The sequence below is a fragment of the Marmota marmota genome, unplaced genomic scaffold, assembly GCF_001458135.2.
Source record: "Marmota marmota marmota unplaced genomic scaffold, marMar, whole genome shotgun sequence".
Taxonomy (NCBI): Eukaryota; Metazoa; Chordata; class Mammalia; order Rodentia; family Sciuridae; genus Marmota; species Marmota marmota.
In genome coordinates this window covers 34,707,482-34,729,232 of record NW_025999990.1, presented here as the reverse complement: position 1 = coordinate 34,729,232, position 21,751 = coordinate 34,707,482, and positions in this window count along the sequence as shown.

The window sequence follows — 21,751 nt, the reverse complement described above, 5'->3', positions numbered from 1 at the left end:
TTTCATACAATTTGTTACATATATTTTAACTTTTTTGCTATTTTATGATAGCAAAAAATTAAATAATCAGTTTTTATGCACCAGATTATTTAATTTTGATTTATTCAAATGTAATAGTTTTTTCCTTCCATTAATGGTTTATCTTTTTATTCTCTAATTTAAGAAATCTGTGTCTACACCAAAGTAATTAAAATACTTTTGAATTTTCTTCATGGTTTCATGGAATTATTTTTGGGGAGGTGGGTACCACCTACTACTGAGCCACATCCTTAGCCCTATTTTGTATTTTATTTAGAGACAGGGTCTCACTGAGTTGCTTAGTGCCTTGCTTTTGCTGAGGCTGGGTTTGAACTTGCAATCCTCCTGCCTCAGACTCCTAAGTAGGTGGAATTACAGGTGTGTGCCACCCATGCTGGGTGATTTCATGGACCTTTTTATTTTATATATTAGGATTTTAATTAATTTTACCATTTCATTTACTGTGGTGTACAGCTGGGATTCATTCATGTTTTTTTTTTCAGATGAATCATCTGCCAAATAATCCACTTACAAGTTAAATCTCTCTCTTCATTGATGTCTGCCACAACCTTTGATTTTCATATATTGTATATGTGTGGTAGGAATCTGATTCTGTGATCTCTGGTTTATATATTAATTTATTTGTGTCTTTCTAAATCCATACCAGACTGGTAACTATAGCTTGGCAATATGGTTCAGAATTCCTATTTCAAGTTTTCTGCTTGGGATGTATATTTTACATTACTAGGTTTTAGTTTCTTAGGCTTTTTTTGTATTTTTTTTGAATTGATAGAAATTTTACTCTTGTTCATTTTTTAAAATTTAGTTTGCCAATCTCAAAAAAATCATTATTGGAATTTTATAGAAATTATATTAAGTGAATAAAATGAAAAAGCTGAAGCAAGAAACATTGATAATGTGAATTTTCTGCAGTTATTTTATTTGAAATTATTTGCCAGTAAATAATAAAGCTGAGCATATACATTCTTGTGACCCAAAATTTCAACTTCTGATTTGAATACACACACACACACACACACACACACATATGCCAGGTATGCCTGTGATCCTGCTATCCATGAGGTTTAAGCAGAAGGATTGTAAGTTCAAGACCGGCTTTGTCAGTTTACAAGATCCTGTCTTAAAACAAAACAAAACAAAAGCATCTCAGTGGCAGAGTGCTTGTCTATTATACTTGAAGACTGTGGTTTAACCCTCAGTGCCACAAAAATACAAAATAGAAAAAAAAAGTGTGCATATATTTCCCATAGAATATGTGCTAGAATCTTCACACAGTTCTGCAATACTAATCCTCTGGAAACTAACAAACAAACAAAAAAATCATCCCAAATTTTATTATTAAATAAATAAATAATGGTGCATGCATATAATGAATTACTAAGCATTAATACCAAAGATAAATCATACCTGTAGTCAGTAGCATAATTGATCTCAAAAGCATGAGTATGTTCAGCTAGTGAAAAGAGACAGACAGATGTGATCCCTTTTGCTTACAGTTTAAAAACAATGGGTATTACCTATACTTTGGATCTTGAATGTTCCCCATAGTCCCTCTTGGGGGATTGGTCCCCATTGGGAAGTGGTAGAACCTTTAAGAAGGGAAGCCTAGTAACAGGCCCTTAGGTCATTGGGATGGTGCCATTGAAGAAAAATAAGGGACCCCAGCTCCTTTCCCTTTCTACTTTGTGCCCTGGCTCATGATATGAACAGTTGTGCTTTTCCACACGCTCCTTACCTTGCCATGATGTGTTGCCTGACATAGGCTCAAAACACCAGAGCCAACCAAATGTAAACTGGAAAATCCAAAACTGTGAGCCAAAGTAAATCTTTTACTTTATAAATTAATTCTCTCAGTTATTTTGATATAGTGATGAATAACATTTTTAGCTTTAAGAAAAAAATATATTTATAAATTTGGTTATATTTTATAAAATATCCTTTAAGCGATATACAAATAAACCTAATAATAGCATTTCCTGTAGTGAGCATAGGTGATTTGATTGGAGTCAGACTGAGTAGGACTTCAGTATGTACCATTATTATTCTACTCAGAAAATAAATAAATATAATGTTCTTCATTGGGAACAACAATGGTGGCAACTTCAATAAATCATTTCCACTTATTTCTTTCATTATGTTTTATTCAGTCAAGAGAGTAAGACATGCAGGGATGAGATAACATTATTCTTCAGAAATAAATATCAGTGTCAAGGTATTACAGCCTTACAGTGATTAAAATAATTGTGCTGATTTGAAATGGCACTAACACATTTCCATAGATAGATCCAACACATTCGTGTTGATGGCAAATATTTATTAGATTTCTAATATCTGGAAAGTGCTGTGCTGTATTGCTATATTAACCTTAGTTCTACATTCTAATTCCTGCCTGATAGTTTTATTTGGGAGAATTGACATTCTCATATTTGTAAATGATAATAATAACTATAACAGAACTAATTTGAAGCGCTCAGAGAATTGTTGAGCTCTTAAAGAAATATTACATTTTCAAGCCAGTTAGGTTTAGTGCTGTTAATATTCAAATCCATAAAGCATAATCTATGCTCTATAAAATGTTTCTATAAAATTGCTATAATTAAATTAATGATCAGATTTGTAACTAACTTCAACCATTCTATTTAAAGAATGGAAACTATTTCTAAGAGTGCATTATAAGGAAATGTACATACCTTTACATAAGAAAATATACATGAAGGTTTAATGTAAAATAGAAAAAAAATGTCACTGTTTATCAGTTTAGGATTTACTAAGCAATTTATGACATAATATTTGCATGAAATACTATTTAGCCTTAGAAAACACAAATTAGATGTGTGCATTTATAGCACATGGGAGGATGTCACTGACATATTTTACCAAAGAATAGTTGATGTAGGTTTAAATCCTGACCAATGTTTTTTAAAAAATATTTGTGAACGTATACATAAGCAAAATTAGAAATTTATACAGAAAGACATGAAATACAGATATATTTTATGTTTTTTATTTGTGTGCATGATAGTTTTAGTTTTTCTTTGAAATTAATTATTTCTTCTGTAATTATGTAAAATTTTTAAAAAGAATATTTGGGACAAAAATAAACTCTTTTAATGAATGTTGGCAAAATTTAATAATTAATTTTCTTACATCTGATGTTCCCAAAAGCTATTCATTATTTTGAACTTTAATCAAATTTGAATTGCATGATTGGCATCAGAAGCATAGGCCTTGATGGAAATCTGTGTTGGAAGCATGTTCCTCAAATTAATAGTTTATAATTATCTAATTTTAACTGTAATAAAATATTAATAAAATTTTACTAATAAAATTTCTGAATTTACACATTTACCAATGTGGAAAATAAAGTAGTTTGTGTTACAATCTATAAAATACAAACATATCAATATTATGTATATTTCTTACTATGGAACTACCTAATTTCCCTCACTCATATCTATTAATGCTGAAAAGTTCCTATTACTAAGTTTTATTTCAAAGATTGTTAATAGTTATTTGAATATATGTAAGAAATAATATACTTGAGGAGTTTTTAAAGTTATATATAAATTATCAAACTGGTACCTTGAAGTAGCCAATATACTTTTATTTTCATTTATTTATCATAATGAAAAGAAGATTTGTGTGCAGAAAGACTTAATTAATTAAATTGCTATGGTTGTCTCTTTCTTCAATGTGAACTCAAAACCAAACCTATTCAAGAGCAAAATGAACAATTAAAGGAGTAACTACCTTCCTGAGCCTGAATCAGATTTATATTTTTCCTTATGAATTCAAATTGTTTCAGAAAAAATAGAAGAACGTTTTTCACAATAATGTGGTGAAGCTACATCACTACTAATGATGGTGAGGTCGAAATACTGCTGTAATTTTTTCCTTTAAAAATTTTTAATTTAAAAATAATATTTTATATATAATATGATTGGATGAACATGCAAGTTTTTATTTTATAACATTAAAGTCAGAGAGCTTCCATTAATACACAACTCATTCAAAGAGAAATAATCAAGGGTAAACTGTTTTTCCTTTTCCTCACCCTGTTTTTCTTTTCCTTCTCTCCCTCCTTCTTCTTTTTTGGTCTTTGTGATACTGGTGATTGAACAGGTCCCTCCAAGCTGTTCAGGCTGCCCTCAAACATGTGATCCTCATGCTTCAGCTTTGTGAAGAGCTGGGATTGCAGGTATGCTCCACCACACTCACCTTTCATATAGGAAGTGAGAAGGAAAATATGACAATAATTATTTTGCAAATCCGATAATCTTTTTCATGTACTTGTCAGTTTATTTTCTTTTGTGCACTTCATCTGAAATGTTTAGTCTAATATTTTCTATCAGTGGATATATCCCAGCATGTGGAACAGGTTCACTGACATGAAGACAGGATTGCTTACATATATCTCTAATGAATTAGGGAAGATGAGCCTATAACCAAATAAATTATACTAGAATGTAAACCATAGCATTAGAAACAGAGTTGAAGGACTTATTTCCACTATTATGGACTCTTTGACCTAATTGTTCAGTCCAGTTTAACATGCAGTAGAACAACTTAGAGTGTTTGTTATATCAGAGGTCACTGGGGCTCACCTTCAGGGTTTTGAATCCAGTAGGTCTAGGCATTGCTATTAGACCACACTTTGAGAACTAGCTATAGTCTTTAATCCAACTACTCCCAATAAACGTAATAAAATAAATAGTATATAATGCAACCACATCCAATCTGCCTACAAAATAGTATTAAAACTGCTTAAGATTTTACTATTAAATTTGGTTTTTATTCTTTCATTTTTGCAGGTGTTAAGAAAGATTAAATTTTAACACCACTTTAGGTGAGTACATGGAAACATTTAGGGAAATGTATTCAAATTGATAGATAACTAAAACTCTAATCTCTTTTTAATCCAGCAAAGTTTAATCAATTTATACAATAGTAATATCATTGCTAGTAAAGTAGCCAATTTTCTCTGCAAAAAATTGACTTAAATGAATGCAAATTATAAAACCATACTCATAGACACAATTTTAAACTTTCTCCTTGATAGTATTATCAGTTTTTTCCAGATGACTGTGAAGATTTCTATGGACAATAGACTTAGAGAAATGTAACATAGTCAATAGTCTAAAGCAAGGTTTTTACAAATAAGACTTCTAATTCACCTGAAATTTTAAACTAATTATGCATTCAGAAATATTCTTCCATGATCAGATGTGACAGTCTTCGTGACTGCAGGTAGCAGAAACCTCTGTGGCTCTCTTACACAAAAGGAAACAAATGGAAAGAATATCTAATGTTTTTCAGAGTCTACAAGGGCAGATAGAATAGAAGTTCATGACCAGTGGCTACCGACAAGACTGTTGCCTTTGCTTCTAGACACTTGCTTTGGATTGCCAGACTTTGACCTAGACAGTCAAATCTAGTCATCTCTGATGACCCACTGTGGTTTTTACTTTGCTCTGAAAGAATTCAAGTCCAAGTGCATGGATCCAGTTTGCAGAGCCCTGTCATAGATGAACATGCTAGGTGCCAGACAGTGGGAGAGTGAAGAGCTGGCCCTTTTGTTCTTCTAGAGAGGAAGGCAGGGCTTACCTGGAAAGTTTATGATTTCAAAAGTCATTTGGAGGAATAACACCCAAAATGAGAAACTTTCACTATGACATGGGCAGTAGAAAAAAAAATCATTCTTCATTTTACATATTTCTCTTACAGTTTCTTATTAGATCACTCATACTTCCCTTACCATATAGAATACTCCACAGCTTATTAAAAGCAATTTTAAAACTTTTAAAAATTATTTATTTATTCTAATTTGTTATATATGTGGCAGAATTCAATTCATTTCGTATTACACATATAGAGCACAATTTTTCAAGTCACTGGTTGTACACAAAGTATTTTCACATCATTCGTGTCTTCATACATGTACTTAGGGTAATGATGTCTAACTCATTCCATCATCATTCTTATCCCCTTACCCTCTCCCTTCCCCTCCCTCCCATTTGCCTTATCTAAAGTTTCTCCATTCCTCCCATGTTCTCTGCATCGCCATTATGAGTCAACATCCTCATATAAAAGAAAACATTCTATTGTTTTTTGGAGGGTTGGCTTGCTTCACTTAGCATTATATTCTCCAACTCTATCCATTTACCTGCAAATGCCATGGTTTTATTCTCTTTTAATGCTGAGTAATGTTCCGTTGTGTATATATACCAAAGCTTCCCTATTCATTCATCTACTGAAGGCCATCTGGGTTGGTTCCATAATTTAGCTATTGTGAATTGTGCTGCTATAAACATTGATATGGCTGTGTCCATGTAGTATATGCTGTTTTTAAATCCTCTGGGTATAAACTTAGGAGTGGGATAGCTGGGTCAAATGGTGGTTCCATTCCATATTTTCCAAAGAATCTCCATATTGCTTTCCAGATTGGCTGCATCAATTTGCAGTCCCACCAGCAATGTATGAGTGTGCCTTTTTCCCCCACATCCTCGCCAACATTTATTATTGTTTGTATTTTTTTTAGGACAGAATATCTTTATTTTATTTATTTATTTTTATGTGGTGCTGAGGATCAAACCCAGCACCTGACACATGCTGGTGAGCAGTCTACCACTAAGCCACAACCCCAGCCTGCCCCTTGTTGTTTGTATTCTTGATAGCTGCCATTCTAACTGGAGTGAGATGAAATCTTAGAGTAGTTTTGATTTGCATTTCTCTAATTGCTAGAGATGTTGAACATTATTTTATATGTTTGTTGATTGATTGATTGTCCTCTTCTGAGAAGTGCCTGTTCAATTCCTTAATCCATTTATTGATTTGGTTATTTGTTTTTTTGGTGGTAAGTGTTTTTTTGAGTGTTTTTATACATTCTAAAGATTAGTGTTCATTTATGGATTCTTGGTTTTAATTCTTGTGCTATAGGAGTCTTATTAAGAAAGTTGGGCCTAATCAGACATGGTGGAGATTTGGGCCTACTTTTTCTTCTATTAGGCACAAGGTCTCTGGTTTTATTCCTAGGTCCTTGATCACTTTGAGTTGAGTTTTGTGCATGGTATGAGATAGGGGTTTATTTTCATTTTGTTACATGTGGATTTCCAGTTTTCCCAGCACCATTTGTTGAAGAGACTATCTTTTCTCCAATGTATGTTTTTGGCGCCTTTGTCTAATATAAAATAATTGTAATTATGTGTTTGTCTCTGTGTCCTCTATTCTGTACCATTGGTCTACCAGTCTATTTTTGTGCCAATATTATACTGTTTTTCTTACTCTTTTTTTTAATTGGTTGTTCAAAACTTTACAAAGCTCTTGACATATCATATTTCATATATTAGATTCAAGTGGGTTATGAACTCCCATTTTTACCCCAAATACAGATTGCAGAATCACATCGGTTACACATCCACATTTTTACATAATGCCATATTAGTAACTGTTGTATTCTGCTACCTTTCCTATCCTCTACTATCCCCCCTCCCCTCCCCTCCCATCTTCTCTCTCTACCCCATCTACTGTAATTCATTTCTCTCCTTGTTTTTTTTTTCCTATTCCCCTCACAACCTCTTATATGTAATTTTGTATAACAACGAGGGTCTCCTTCCATTTCCATGCAATTTCCCTTCTCTCTCCCTTTCCCTCCCACTTCGTGTCTCTGTTTAATGTTAATCTTTTCCTCCTGCTCTTCCTCCCTGCTCTGTTCTTAGTTGCTCTCATTATAGCCAAGAAGACATTTGGCATTTGTTTTTTAGGGATTGGCTAGCTTCACTTAGCATAATCTACTCTAGTGCCATCCATTTCCCTGCAAATTCCATGATTTTGTCATTTTTTAGTGCTGCGTAGGACTCCATTGTGTATAAATGCCACATTTTTTTATCCATTCATTTATTGAAGGGCATCTGGGTTGGTTCCACAGTCTAGCTATTGTGAATTGTGCTGCTATGAACATCGATGTGGCAGTATCCCTGTAGTACACTCTTTTAAGATCTTCAGGGAATAGTCCGAGAAGGGCAATAGCTGGGTCAAATGGTGATTCCATTCCCAGCTTTCCCAGGAATCTCCATACGGCTTTCCAAATTGGCCGCACCAATTTGCAGTCCCACCAGCAATGTACAAGAGTACCCTTTTCCCCACATCCTTGCCAGCACTTGTTGTTGTTTGACTTCATAATGGCTGCCAATCTTACTGGAGTGAGATGGTATCTTAGGGTGGTTTTGATTTGCATTTCTCTGACTTGCTCTGTAGTATAGTTTAAGGTCTCCTAGAGTAATGTCACCCGTTTTACTCTTCTTACTAAGAATTGCTTTGGCCATTCTCAATCTCTTATTTTTCCAGATGAATTTCATGATTGCTTTTTCTATTTCTATAAGGATTGTCATTGGGATTTTGATGGGGATTGCATTGAATCTGTATAGTGCTTTTGGTAGTATGGTCATTTTGACAATATTAATTCTGCCTATCCAAGAATAAGGTAGATCATTCCATCCTCTAAAACTGAATTTATAAGAGCTGTTACTTTAGGATAAATACCTAAAGAGGGATAGCTGATAATAAGGTGGTTCTATTCCCAGTTTTCTGAGGAATCTCCATACTACTTTCTAGAGTGGTTGTAGCAATTTGTAGTCCCATCAATGCGTATAACTTTTGTTTAATTGTTTCTTTAGCATGTTGCAGTTTTCATTGTAGAGGTCTTTCAACTCTTGGGGCTGGGGTTGTGGCTCAGTGGTAGAATGCCTGCCTAGCTCATGTGATGCTTAAATTAAAATTTAAAACAATCTTAAAACTTTATATGTAGGTATAGACATTTAAATTCCATAAAGCATTATGATAACTCAAATATCAACATCTGATTTCATATCACCATGAGCAAGTCTTCCAAGGTTGTGATACTGTTTTTTAAAGAATTAGAAAACCAAATATCTGGGACCTTTTGTAACTTATTTGTCCATAAAATTTTCAATAAAACTAAACAGAACTTTTCTGCTTCCTTCCTTCTGCTGTACACAGTGACAAAATATTTGGTTTTAAAATAACTCACATGCTTATGTCTTTCAGGAATAGTGACACACCTTTAACATTGCTTTTGAATGCAAGTTACAGAAAATATCACGAGCACTACTTTGCATGGGTTAAGCTTTGATTATATCATGATAACAATTCTGGAGTGGAGATGTACTTGGTCTGAGATGTTATATTCTCTTCATTTCTACCTCTCTTGACTTGTCTGCATGGTGGCATCTTCAAGCATAGTTCTCACATGCAACCTCACCCGCAGATAGAAAGTCCCATGTCTTGTCTTATAAATCTCTTGTACTGAAAGACCCTCCCCAAGCAACCACAGTTCAACTCTTTCCCTTAATTCTCTAACAACATTAATTAAATACTTAAACCAATTACTAAAAAGGGAAATGAGAGTTTCTAGATTGATTTTAACAATGATATTTAATTCTCTGGGTTAGAGATGAGCTGATTATTACCAAAAATAAAATTTAAAACGTTCTGCTACAAAGAATGAGATGGAATTTCCTGATGGATTATCTACTAAGATGAATATAACAGATATCTCCTATGTAACTCTGGACTTTTGTGAATTCTAGAAGTTCAAATTAACAGCTAAACTTCAAACATAGGCACACTGAGAATTAAGCTCGTACAGAAAAAGAAAATGGTTTACACTGTACTATAGAACTGATATGTTCAAAAAGACATCATTTGAAATATTTTTCATTTATAAATATATTTTCAGCTAAAAAATGAATTCAAAGAGTTACTGTTACTTTAGGATAAATACCTAAAGAAGGATAGCTGATCATATGGTGGTTCCATTCCCAGTTTTTTGAGGAATCTTCATACTACTTTTCAGAGTGGTTGTAGTAATTTGCAGTCCCATCGACATGTATAAGTGTAAATTTTCTCTAACACACTCACCAGCATTTATCATGAATTGTGTTCTTGCTTTGTTTTGTTTTTATGGACGCAATAGCTTTATTTTTTTTTAATTTATTTTTATACTGTGCTGAGGATCAAACCCAGTGCTTCACACATGACAGGCAAGTGCTCTACCAGCCCATGAGTTGTATTCTTAACGTTTACCTTCTAGCTGCAGAAATGGAATCACAATTTAATTTTGATTTGCTTTTCCCTTTTGCTAGGATTGTTGAACATGTTTTCACGTTTTTGTATTTTGCCATTTGTATTTCTTTTGAGAAGTGTCTGTTTAGCTCGTTTGCCCCATTTATTGATAGGATTATTTGTTTCTTTGATATTAAATTTTTTGAGTTCTTTATATTCTTGATAATAATTCTGTGTCAGATAGCAGCTGGTAAAAATTTTCTCCCATTGTGTAGGTTCTGTCTTCATGCTTTTGTTTCCTTTGCTGTGCAAAAACTTTTTAACTTAATATCAACCCACTTATTAATTCTTAGTTTAATTTCTTGAGTTTTAGGAGTCATATCAAGGAAGCTGGTGTCAATGCCAATATGTTGCATGTTGACCCTATGTTTTTTTCCTAGCAGTTGCAAAGTTTCTGATCTAATTTCTAGATACTTATCCTAAAAAACTAAAGGAGCATACTATAATTATACAGGCACATCGATGTTGGTAGCAGTGCTATTCACAACAGCCAAGTTATGGAACTCGTCCAGGTACCCATCAACAGAAGACTAGATGAAGAAAATGTGTTATATGTACACAATGGAGTTGTATTCAGACATTAAGAAAAATTAAATGGCATTTGTTGGCTAATAGATGGAAGTAGAGAACATCATGTTAAGTGAAATAAGCCAGACTCAGAAAATCAAAGTTGAATGCTTTCTGTCATATGTGGAAGCTAGACCAAAGTAAGGGGGAAAAAAGCAATGAAGGATCCCATGACATTAGAATGAAGATCAGTAGTACAGAGGAAGGAGATAGAGAAGCAAGGAGGGAGGACAGGGAAAGGAACAGCGGAGTAAAACTGCTAAATTTATATCATTTATAAATATGATTGTACCATAGTGAATTTCACCTTTATGTATATCTGTAAAACACCAGTTAAACAAAACTATAAATAAAATGGAAGGAAGATCAGTAGAGGAAGTGGAACAAAGTATGGGAAAAGGGGAGGGAAAAGGAAGTACTGGGGACCTAAGTGGAGCAAAGTATATTCCACGTATGTATGATTATTTCCAAATGAACCCCAAATATAATACATGCCATTTTATTAAACACAAAATTTAAAGAGCATTTCTGTTACTAAGCAATGACTATGAGCAGATATTTTATGAAGCAGATTTACATGTATTATGTCATTTTATTTTTATATCAACCCCATATAGGGTGTACTAATCCTCAGTTTTCAGGAAAGAAACTGAACATAAACAAGTTCAAATAGTTTACTCAAAAGCCGGCGTGGTAGACACATCGCCCCAATTAGAGGAGGTGCAGAGCAGAGCCGCCTCCCGCGTCTGCAAGGTGGGCAGACCTGTGACCGACCAGCGGAGCAGGCCCAGCGGCCAGCCGGCATGGTAGACACATCGCCCCAATTGGAGGAGAGGCGGAGCAGAGCTGCCGCACGCGCCTGCAAGGTGGGCAGACCTGCGACCGACCAGTGGAGCAGGCCCAGCAGCCTGCCAGCGTGGTAGACTCATCACCCCAATTGGAAGAGGGGCAGAGCAGAGCCGCCTCCCATGCCTGCAAGGTGGGCAGACCTGCGACCGACCAGCGGAGCAGGCCCAGCGGCCTGCCTGCGTGGTAGACACATCTCCCCAATTGGAGGAAGGTCCCAGCTGCCGTCCACAAGGTAGGCAGACCGCAAGTCCCGGAGAAGGGGCCCGGCGGCACACCGGCCTAGTTGAAAGATCACTCAAATTGGAGGAGGGGCACAGCCACCGCCTGCGCCTGCAAGGTAGGCAGACCTGCAACCTGGAGAACAGGCCCAGTGGCCTGCCAGTGTTGTAGACAGATCATCCCTACTGGAGGAGGGGCCCAGCCATTGCCCGCAAGGTAGGCAGACCACGCGACCTGGAAAAGGGGCCCAGTGGCCCGCAGGCGAAATAGACAGATCACCTCAATTGGAGGAGGAGAACAGCCGCTGCCCGCCCCTTCAAGGGAGACTTTGCAACTATACAAGAGCAAAATAAATATACAGGGGGAAAATTCAATAACACAACAGTTTCACCAAGAAAAAAGAAACGCGAGCAGAATGAAAAGACAAGGAAAGAAAGGACCACTAGCAATGCAGGTCAACTCAACTTTAGAAGAGGTAATAGCTGCAGCAGATGGAATGTCAGATAAAGAATTCAGGATTTACATGCTTCAGATGATCTGGAGTATCAAGGAAGACATTAGACAGCAAAATCAGACAATGAAAGATCACTTCGACAATGAGTTACATAAACAAATCCAAGAAGCAAAAGATCAACTATATAGGGAGATAGAGGTTATAAAAAACAAACAAACAGAAATCCTAGAAATGCAGGAAGCAATAAACCAATATAAAAACTCAAATGAGAATACTTCCAGCAGAGTAGAACACTTAGAAGATAGAACATCAGACAATGAAGAAAAAGTATTTCAACTTGAAAACAACATAGACAGCTCAGCGAGACTGTTAAGAAACCATTAGCAGAACATCCAAGAAATTTGGGATAAAATAAAGAGACCAAACTTAAGAGTCATTAGGATACAGGAAGGTATAGAGGTCCAAACCAAAGGAATGAGCAATCTTTTCAACAAAATAATACAAGAAAACTTCCCAGACTTGAAGAATGAGACAGAATCCCAAATCCTAGAAGCCTATAGGACGCCGAATGTGCAAAATCATAAGAGATCCACANAGAAACAATAAGAGAGGTAAATAGGGAGCCTACATCCTGGGAACAAATCTTTACTCCTCACACTTCAGATAGAGCCCTAATATCCAGAGTATACAAAGAACTCAAAAAATTAAACAATAAGCAAACAAATAACCCAATCAACAAATGGGCCAAGGACCTGAACAGACACTTCTCAGAGGAGGACATACAATCAATCAACAAGTACATGAAAAAATGCTCACCATCTCTAGCAACCAGAGAAATGCAAATCAAAACCACCCTAAGATACCATCTCACTCCTGTACGATTGGCAGCCATTATGAAGTCAAACAACAATAAGTGCTGGCAAGGATGTGGGGAAAAGGGTACACTTGTACATTGCTGGTGGGACTGCAAATTGGTGCGGCCAATTTGGAAAGCAGTATGGAGATTTCTTGGAAAGCTGGGAATGGAACCACCATTTGACCCAGCTATTCCCCTTCTGGGTCTATTCCCTGAAGACCTAAAAAGAGCATACTACGGGGACACTGCTACATCGATGTTCATAGCAGCACAATTCACAATAGCAAGACTGTGGAACCAACCTAGATGTCCTTCAATAGACGAATGGATAAAAAAAAATGTGGCATTTATACACAATGGAGTATTACTCTGCATTGAAAAATGACAAAATCATAGAATTTTCAGGGAAATGGATGGCATTAGAACAGATTATGCTAAGTGAAGCTAGCCCATCCCTAAAAAAACAAATGCCAAATGTCTTCTTTGATATAAGAAGAGTAACTAAGAACAGATTAGGGAAGAAGAGCATGAGAAGAAGATTAACATTAAACAGGGATGAGAGGGGGGAGGGAAAGGGAGAGAGAAGGGAAATTGCATGGAAATGGAAGGAGACCCTCAGGGTTATACAAAATTACATACAAGAGGAAGTGAGGGGAAAGGGAAAAAAACAAAGGGGAGAAATGAATTACAATAGATGGGGTAGAGAGAGAAGAGGGGAGGGGAGGGGAGGGAAGGGGGGATAGTAGAGGATAGGAAAGGCAGCAGAATACAACAGACACTAGTATGGCAATATGTCAATCAGTGGATGTGTAACCAATCTGATTCTGCAATCTGTATATGGGGTAAAAATGGGAGTTCATAACCCACTTGAATCAAAGTGTGAAATATGATATGTCAAGAACTATGTAATGTTTTGAACAACCAACAATAAAATTTTTTTAAAAAAAGTATAAAAATAGTGAGAAACAATGCTATCTTCAAACTTGTCTGATTCCAGATCTCTTAATTATGTGTTAGAATTTCCTCTAATGTGCTATGTGCCAAATCGCAGCCCATGAAAGAATATGAATATGTTCACAAGTTATAAGAATTGTTTTGTTTAAAGACAGGAAATATGATTCCTCCTTTTAAAAGATTTTTTATAAATGTGTTGATAATTAGAAATATGTTAGCTTCTTTTATTCATTATGATTTTTGTACTCTGATTCTTATAAAGTTGTTTAAGCCAGTGGACATCTACAATATGTATGGAAATTTTCTATAAAATGTGAGCAGGAGTCAGGTATACATGATGTGTGTAGGAGTTTTATATGGCACAGAAGTTGTATGATAATGAGTATTGACTCGGAGATTTTATTCATCTTTTTAGAGCTTTTTGTTTTGCTTGGCCTTGTTGGTTTGTTTGATAGTGCTGGGGATTGAACTCAAGCCCTTTTGCAGGGTAGGCAAGCACTCTACCAACTGAGCTATATAGCCCTAGCCCTCCTTGTTTGTTTTTATGTAAGCATTATCCTGTCTGATATTAATTTATGATTAGGAATGCTGGCATTTCTTAGATATTGGAAGTAATTGCTTTTTATATTTTATTTAAATTTTATTATCATATATCATTTACACTTATTAATGGGGTTCAGTGTAAAATTTCAACACATGCATGAAGCCTGTAATTAAAAATTGAGCTTTCCTTTTTCCCTCCTATCTTTTCTAACCTCATTGATTCACTTTTGAAAATATATTTCCCCAATAGTTTCTTTCAAATATCTGAATTTTTTAAAGGAAGAAGACACAACAAGTTGTTTTTTTTTTTTTTAAATACTAACCATTTGTATCTTTTTGTGTGTGAGAATCAGTTTGAGAGGTACTGAGAGGGGAGAAGAAGAAAAATGTTTATGTGTCTGTTTTGAAAATAACAGAAAATAACTTTTAACAGTGATATGCAAAGATATAGAACTGTAAGCTCCAGATTTACTGTAAAACAAGCCCTGTGAGGCTGCCTCATCAAGATAAAAGAAAGGTTAGACAATTTCCATATTTCAGTCTCCTCAGGGGAAAAACACTCTTAATAAATGGAGTGGAATTCTTCACAATATTTTCTACCCAGGATATAAAATTTTTCCTAGTCTTTTATTCATTGATGAAAAGAGATAAAGAGTAACAAATGTAACAGTGTAGCCATATAAGTATTTAAACCTCTGTTGTGTTTAGGAAATTATGTTTAGCTACTTATTGAAGTTATTTTCTTTATAGCATAAGAAACATTGTTATTTAAGGTGAAAAACCAGCATGTAGGTCTTGTTTTTGTTTTCTATAATTTTTTTTCCTCTACTGCTTAGAAAATTCTGACCTCAGGGTCTAATTTCCATTTTGTAAATTTGCAGAACACAAGTCAAAGAAAAAAAGTACCCTTAATTGATTTATGTTCAAAAACAACTTGAAATCTTGTTATTCCACATTTTCTTCTTCAATGCTGGTGAGGAGCTAATGCAGAAAGAAACAGATTTCCTTCACCCTGATAGACTGAAAGAACTCATCTATTCATTCATCTATTAAATATTTTTTGAGTGTATGCCAAGAAATATGATCTCCATGTGCTGACTCTTGCCAACAGCTTTGAAAGCAGCAGAACTCTACAAAAGTTTGATCAGAGATCAGGCACTGATGTGCCCACTTTTGACCAGTTCAGTTCCACCTAGACTTGAACATATTCATTGGCCTTAGGTAGCCCACAAACTCTTCCCCTGATCAATAATTAATATATACTTTTGTATCTCAATACCTCTTACATTGGCCTCATAAGCTAAGTCTTAGAATTTAGACTATAAGGTTGAGTCCTTAAAGCCTCATTGAGAAAATCCACCTTTTTGAAGACCAGAAGTAAAAAAGCTAGGCATTCCTGTTTAAACTAAAGGGTAGGGAGAAGAGAATTATGAATAGGCTACAAAAGTCAGGCTAAAAATACGGTGTCCTCAACAATATTCTTAGAAATTCTTGTTCTTTCTAATATGTAAATTACTGGGAGAGGTTGTTAAAATTTGCCTTTAGGATCATGGATGTGTCCATTTCTTCACTGTAATTCTATAACTTCCCATTGTATTCAAAATTCAAAACATGTGTATTAATATTCTTTATTAATTCTTAATAAACCTTTGTTGCTATAATATCTATTTTCCATAATACATACACATTTTCACTTTATTTTTTTATATAGATATTTCTCTAACACTTCACTGTCAAATTTTCTTTGCTCTTAAATTTTAGTTTTGTCTTCTGCAAACCAAATATAGAAACAAATTTTGGGTTTGATTAATCTGGAAGGCTTTCAAATATATAATATGTTTGGATACCATTTCTTTTTGTTTTTCTTTTATCTTTTTAAAAATTTTTTTTATTAGTTGTTCAAAATATTACAATGATCTTGACATATCATACATTTGATTCAAATGGGGTACATAATCTTATTTTTCCACGTGTACAGATTGCAGGATCACATTTGTTATACAGCCACATTTTTATTCAAATTTGTTAAATGTCACTATTTAATTTTTTTCTTCTATTATTTATAAATAATTTTCTATTATTTGAATGAATATGTGCATATTTGAATTATTAAATCTACTCTTAAGATTTTTCACTTCATCTTCACAAAACTAAGGAATTTGTGAATCTCCCCAATGCCAAATAATTTCATTTCTTCTTTTACATGTGAATTGTTCCTTAGTATTTTAGTGTTTCCAAGATTCTATTCATTCATAATTATACTGTCATTTTTCAAAAATAGTCATTATTATTCATGTTTTGAATCAATTAAACTTTTATCCTCAAAGGAGTAATTTTATTATTCATTTGCAATAACAAAATTCCATTCACATCTGCCCACTTGTTAGCTAATGTCTTTAACCTCTATTGTCTCTGATACCTATTTCTTTCTTTTAGTATCAATTCCCTTCTTTCTTAAATATACATACCCTCTATTGTCTCTGATACCTTATTTCTTTCTTCTAGTATCAATTCCCTTCTTTCTTAAATACACCTTTTGTCATTTTTTTCAATGATAAATTTATTTGTTTTCCTGAACACAACATTTATTTCATCTTTAATTTTGAGTGATTTTTTAAAATTTTGTCTTTATAGTTCTATAATTGTTGTGCCTAGCCTGGAGGTGACTTTATTTTTAATTATAAAATATATGAATATAAAGAATCCTCATGTATAATCTCACATTTTCTGCTCCTATTTTCTTTGTTCTATCCTTCTTCAATTTCTTATACTATTTGTTGGACCTACTTATCCTGTTTTTCCAGCATTATTTGAAGTGTTATTGACAAATATAAATTATGTATGTTAAATAGCACAATGTACTATTTTAGTAGTAGTTTGCGATTGTGAAGTGATAACCATTATCAACATGGTAAACACATCTGTCAACTCACATGTCTGTGTATGTGTGATGGGGGAGGTGGTTAAGAACACTTGGCATCTACTTTCTTAGCAAACTTCAATCATATAATACATTATTTTAACTATTGTCATTACACTCTATGTCAAATACTCAATATCTTAATGTTTCTATTTGGATTTATGGTAAATTCCCTTTCCCATTTTCAAGTTCACTGTTTTTCTATTCAGCTGTATCAGATCTGCTGTTTAACTCATATTCCCACTTAGTTTTGATTTCAATAATCATTTTTATTTCAATATGTATTTTGCAAAAAACATGCATCTTACTGATATATCTTATGATTTTCTCATATTTTACATATTTCTTTGCAGTTTTAAAGATGGTATCAAAGGGAGTTTTATTACCTAAAATTTCTCAGCATATTAGCTTATATTTATAGTGTCTTAATTCTTAGCATTGCGGACTACTTTATTTTACCATATGTAATCCAAAATGCTTGGGACCAGAAATGTTTCATATTTTTTAATTTCTAAGATTTTGGAGTATTTGCACATGCATGATGATAGGTCTTGATTATGGGCCCCAAGTCTAAACAGAAAATTCACATGCACTTTGCACATAGTCTGAAGGTAATTTTATAGTTTTGTGTGCTTGTGTTTTGCCTATGACCCATTCCATGAGGCTAGCTGTAAAATATTCCACTTGTGGTATCCTATTGGCTCTCAAAAAGTTTTGCATTTAAAGCAATTCAATTGTGAACTTTCAGATTACTGAGTCTCCATCTATATTAACTAGAAAACATGTGTATTACAGTAGGGCATTAATACAATAAAATCTTATAGGAACTGAGTTTAGGGAGTATCACTCCTTAGATATTTTGCTTTTTTCCTATGGGCTGTCTCAAGGATAATATCTGAGAACTAAAAAAGGGGTTAAATATTTCAGTTTGTTGGTTGTTCGATCACATGGCTAATATAAATATAAACATTCAAATTAATGCAAGGGAAAGCCACTGGTTATGAGCACAGAAGAAGTCTTCTTCTCTTATACCCTAATTAGAAATCACAATAGATGATCTAAATATTTTATTAATACCTTGGTCCAAAGGAGAAATGCTTGATCTTCTCCTTTTTATTGAAGGTATTAAAGTTAGGTGATTAAAAATTTACGTATTATCCCAGACCCAATCCTCACAGTGTTAAGTGCAGTCTTACCACTACTATGACTTAACATTAAAGAAAACAAGCCACTAGACAAAGCCTGCCTTATCCCCAGGATGGCTACAGTGCTAGTTTAATTGTTTTCTACATGTTCCTCCAGGTTTTAATTCTCTCTTCTATTGCACCTGTTAATGTGTAATTTTTAAATAAATATGTATCCAAAAGCATCCTTTATAAAATCAAGTTCATACTTTCTTTAGTTTTATAGATGGAAGGTTTTCAGTTTTTTTTTAATATACTCACTTGCAAGTCAAAATACTGTACAATGTCAATGTGGGAAGTTAAGGCAAATAGTCAACTTCTTCTTAATGAAGGGACATTATCTTTTGGATTTAAATGAACCCAGACAGATCAATTTTTCTGGACAAGGGTTCACTTTTATTCTAACTTATTATGTATTCTTGATCAAAGTTTTTGCTAAATATCTTTAAATTTATCAGAAAATAATGACATTTAAAAAATCTTACTATTATTTTAATAGTAAGCAGTAATGAGATCAGATATCATGTAGAGTTTATATTTTTCAAAACATAAATGTAACACCTCATTTAGCAGTGTACTTTAAAATACAATCATAAATCATTAAAATTGACAGTAGTTGTCAGGAAAAATGAAAAATATGTATTTTGTAATGTGTTCTCTTTTTTTGCTTAAATGTTTACAAAATATTCACAGTTTTGGAAATTTTTAATAAACCACAAATGATCGTTTGGTTTTTAAAATGAGGACTTTGATTGCAAGAGAAAAATGTGATAATTAGTGTGTTGCCATTTATCACATTCATGAGCAAGAATTGAAATATTTGGGGGCAAGTCATGAGAACACCAATTCAAATACTTAAACATCCACAATAAAGAGAAGATCTATCTACCCCAATTAAGAGAGACTATATTAGTTAGAAAATGATTTTCCAAAAAAACCCCTTTTTCATTTTTGAGGGAAAAAAAATGATGCCACTGAATGCAGTGACCCATACTTGTAATCCCCAGTACCCAAGGGGCTGAGGCAGGAGGATCACGAGTTCAAGGTCATCCTGGTTAACTTGGTGAGACACTGTTTCAAAAAAAGGGGGTTAGGGATGTAGAGCAGTGACACAGCTCCCATGGGTTCAATATGTAGTACTGAAAAAAAAGTAAAAAATAAAAATAAAGAATCAATGAGAGCACTTTTTAAATACTTTTTTAAAAAGTATTGTACTTAAGCAAACACATTTTCTAAAATACTGAGATAATTTAAGATTTTTTTAAAAAAGGGTCCCAAGTTCTTTAGCATTGTAAAATAATATGTAAAAATAATACTTTAATTTATAACAATTTAAAACAAAATTTTTAAATCAGTTGTTTTTTCTTAACACTTTGATGTTTATCGATCAACTTGTTTTGTATAAACATCTGTTTTTCTCTTAGTCTGGATAGAAGATGTCAACAAAAACTTTAAAAAAAAAATAATAACAATAATCCCAGTGTCTTTGGCCTAAAATCATCCAGAAATATAAAAACTCAGGAGGCAGTTATCTTGGCTAACACTAAGACATAATTCTTATGAAGAAGGATGATTTTTCTAATGCCATCACAAGTTATCTTTATTAAAGCAGACCAGAGCTATTTCTTATCATTTAAAAATACTTTATTTTGCATGATTTCATTTGCTACTTATAACTTTATGATGTAGGCAGAGAAATTATTATACTGACACAGCTCTCCAGTCCCAGTTCAAATATCTTGTTCATAAAACCTTCCCTAAGTTTATAAAATTCATAAATTCCTTCCTCTGTTCTCCCTTAGTGTATTAAAAACATTTACGTCTTCTAAGGTCTTCTTCTATTTCTCTCTTTAGGGTTCGGTAGTTTGCATTGTATAAATCTCTCACCTCTTTTGTTAGGTTGATTCCCAAGTATTTTATTTTATTTTTTTGAGGATATTGTGAATGGGGTGGTTGTCCTCATTTCCATTTCAGAGGATTTGTCCTGATATACAGGAATGCCTTTGATTTATGCTTGTGGATTTTATATCCTGCCACTTTGCTGAATTCATTTATTAGCTCTACTAGTTTCTTTGTAGACCCTTTGGGGTCTGTTAGATATAGTATCATATCATCCGAAAATAGTGATAATTTAAGTTCTTCTTTTCCTATTTTTATGCCTTTAATTTCTTTTGTCTGTCTAATTGCTCTGGCTAGTGTTTTGAGAACTAAATTGAATAGAAGTGGTGAGAGAGGGCATCCCTGTCTTGTTCCAAATTTTAGAGGGAATGCCTTCAGTTTTTCTCCATTCAGAATGATGCTAGCCTGAGGCTTAGCATATATAGCTTTTACAATGTTGAGATAAGTTCCTATTATCCCTAGTTTTTCTAGTGTTTTGAACATAAAGGGATGCTGTACTTTGTTGAATGCTTTTTCTGCATCTGATCATGTGATTCTTATCTTTAAGTCTAATGATGTGGTGAATAACATTTATTGATTTCCGTATATTGAACCAGCCTTGTATCCCAGGGATGAATCCTACTTGATCATGGTGCACAATTTTTTTGATATGCTTTTGTATTCGATTCGCCAGGATTTTATTGAGGATTTTTGCATCTAAGTTCATTAGAGATATTGGTCTGTAGTTTTCTTTCTTTGAAGTGTCTTCGTCTGGTTTCGGGATCTGGGTGATGTTGGCCTCATAGAATGAATTTGGAAGAGCTCCTTCTTTTTCTATTTCTTGAAATAACTTGAAAAGTATTGGTATTAATTCTTCTTTGAAGGTTTTGTAAAACTCCGCTATATATCCATCCGGTCCAGGGCTTTTCTTAGTTGGTAGTCTTTTGATGGGTTCTTCTATTTCCTCCTTTGTTATTGGTCTGTTTAAATTGTGTGTATCTTCCTGACTCAATCTGGCAAATCATATGACTTAAGAAATTTATCGATATCTTCACTATCTTCTATTTTATTGGAATATAGGGTTTCAAAATAATTTCTAGTTGTCTTCTGTATTTCTGTAGTGTCTGTTGTGATATTGCCTTTTTCAT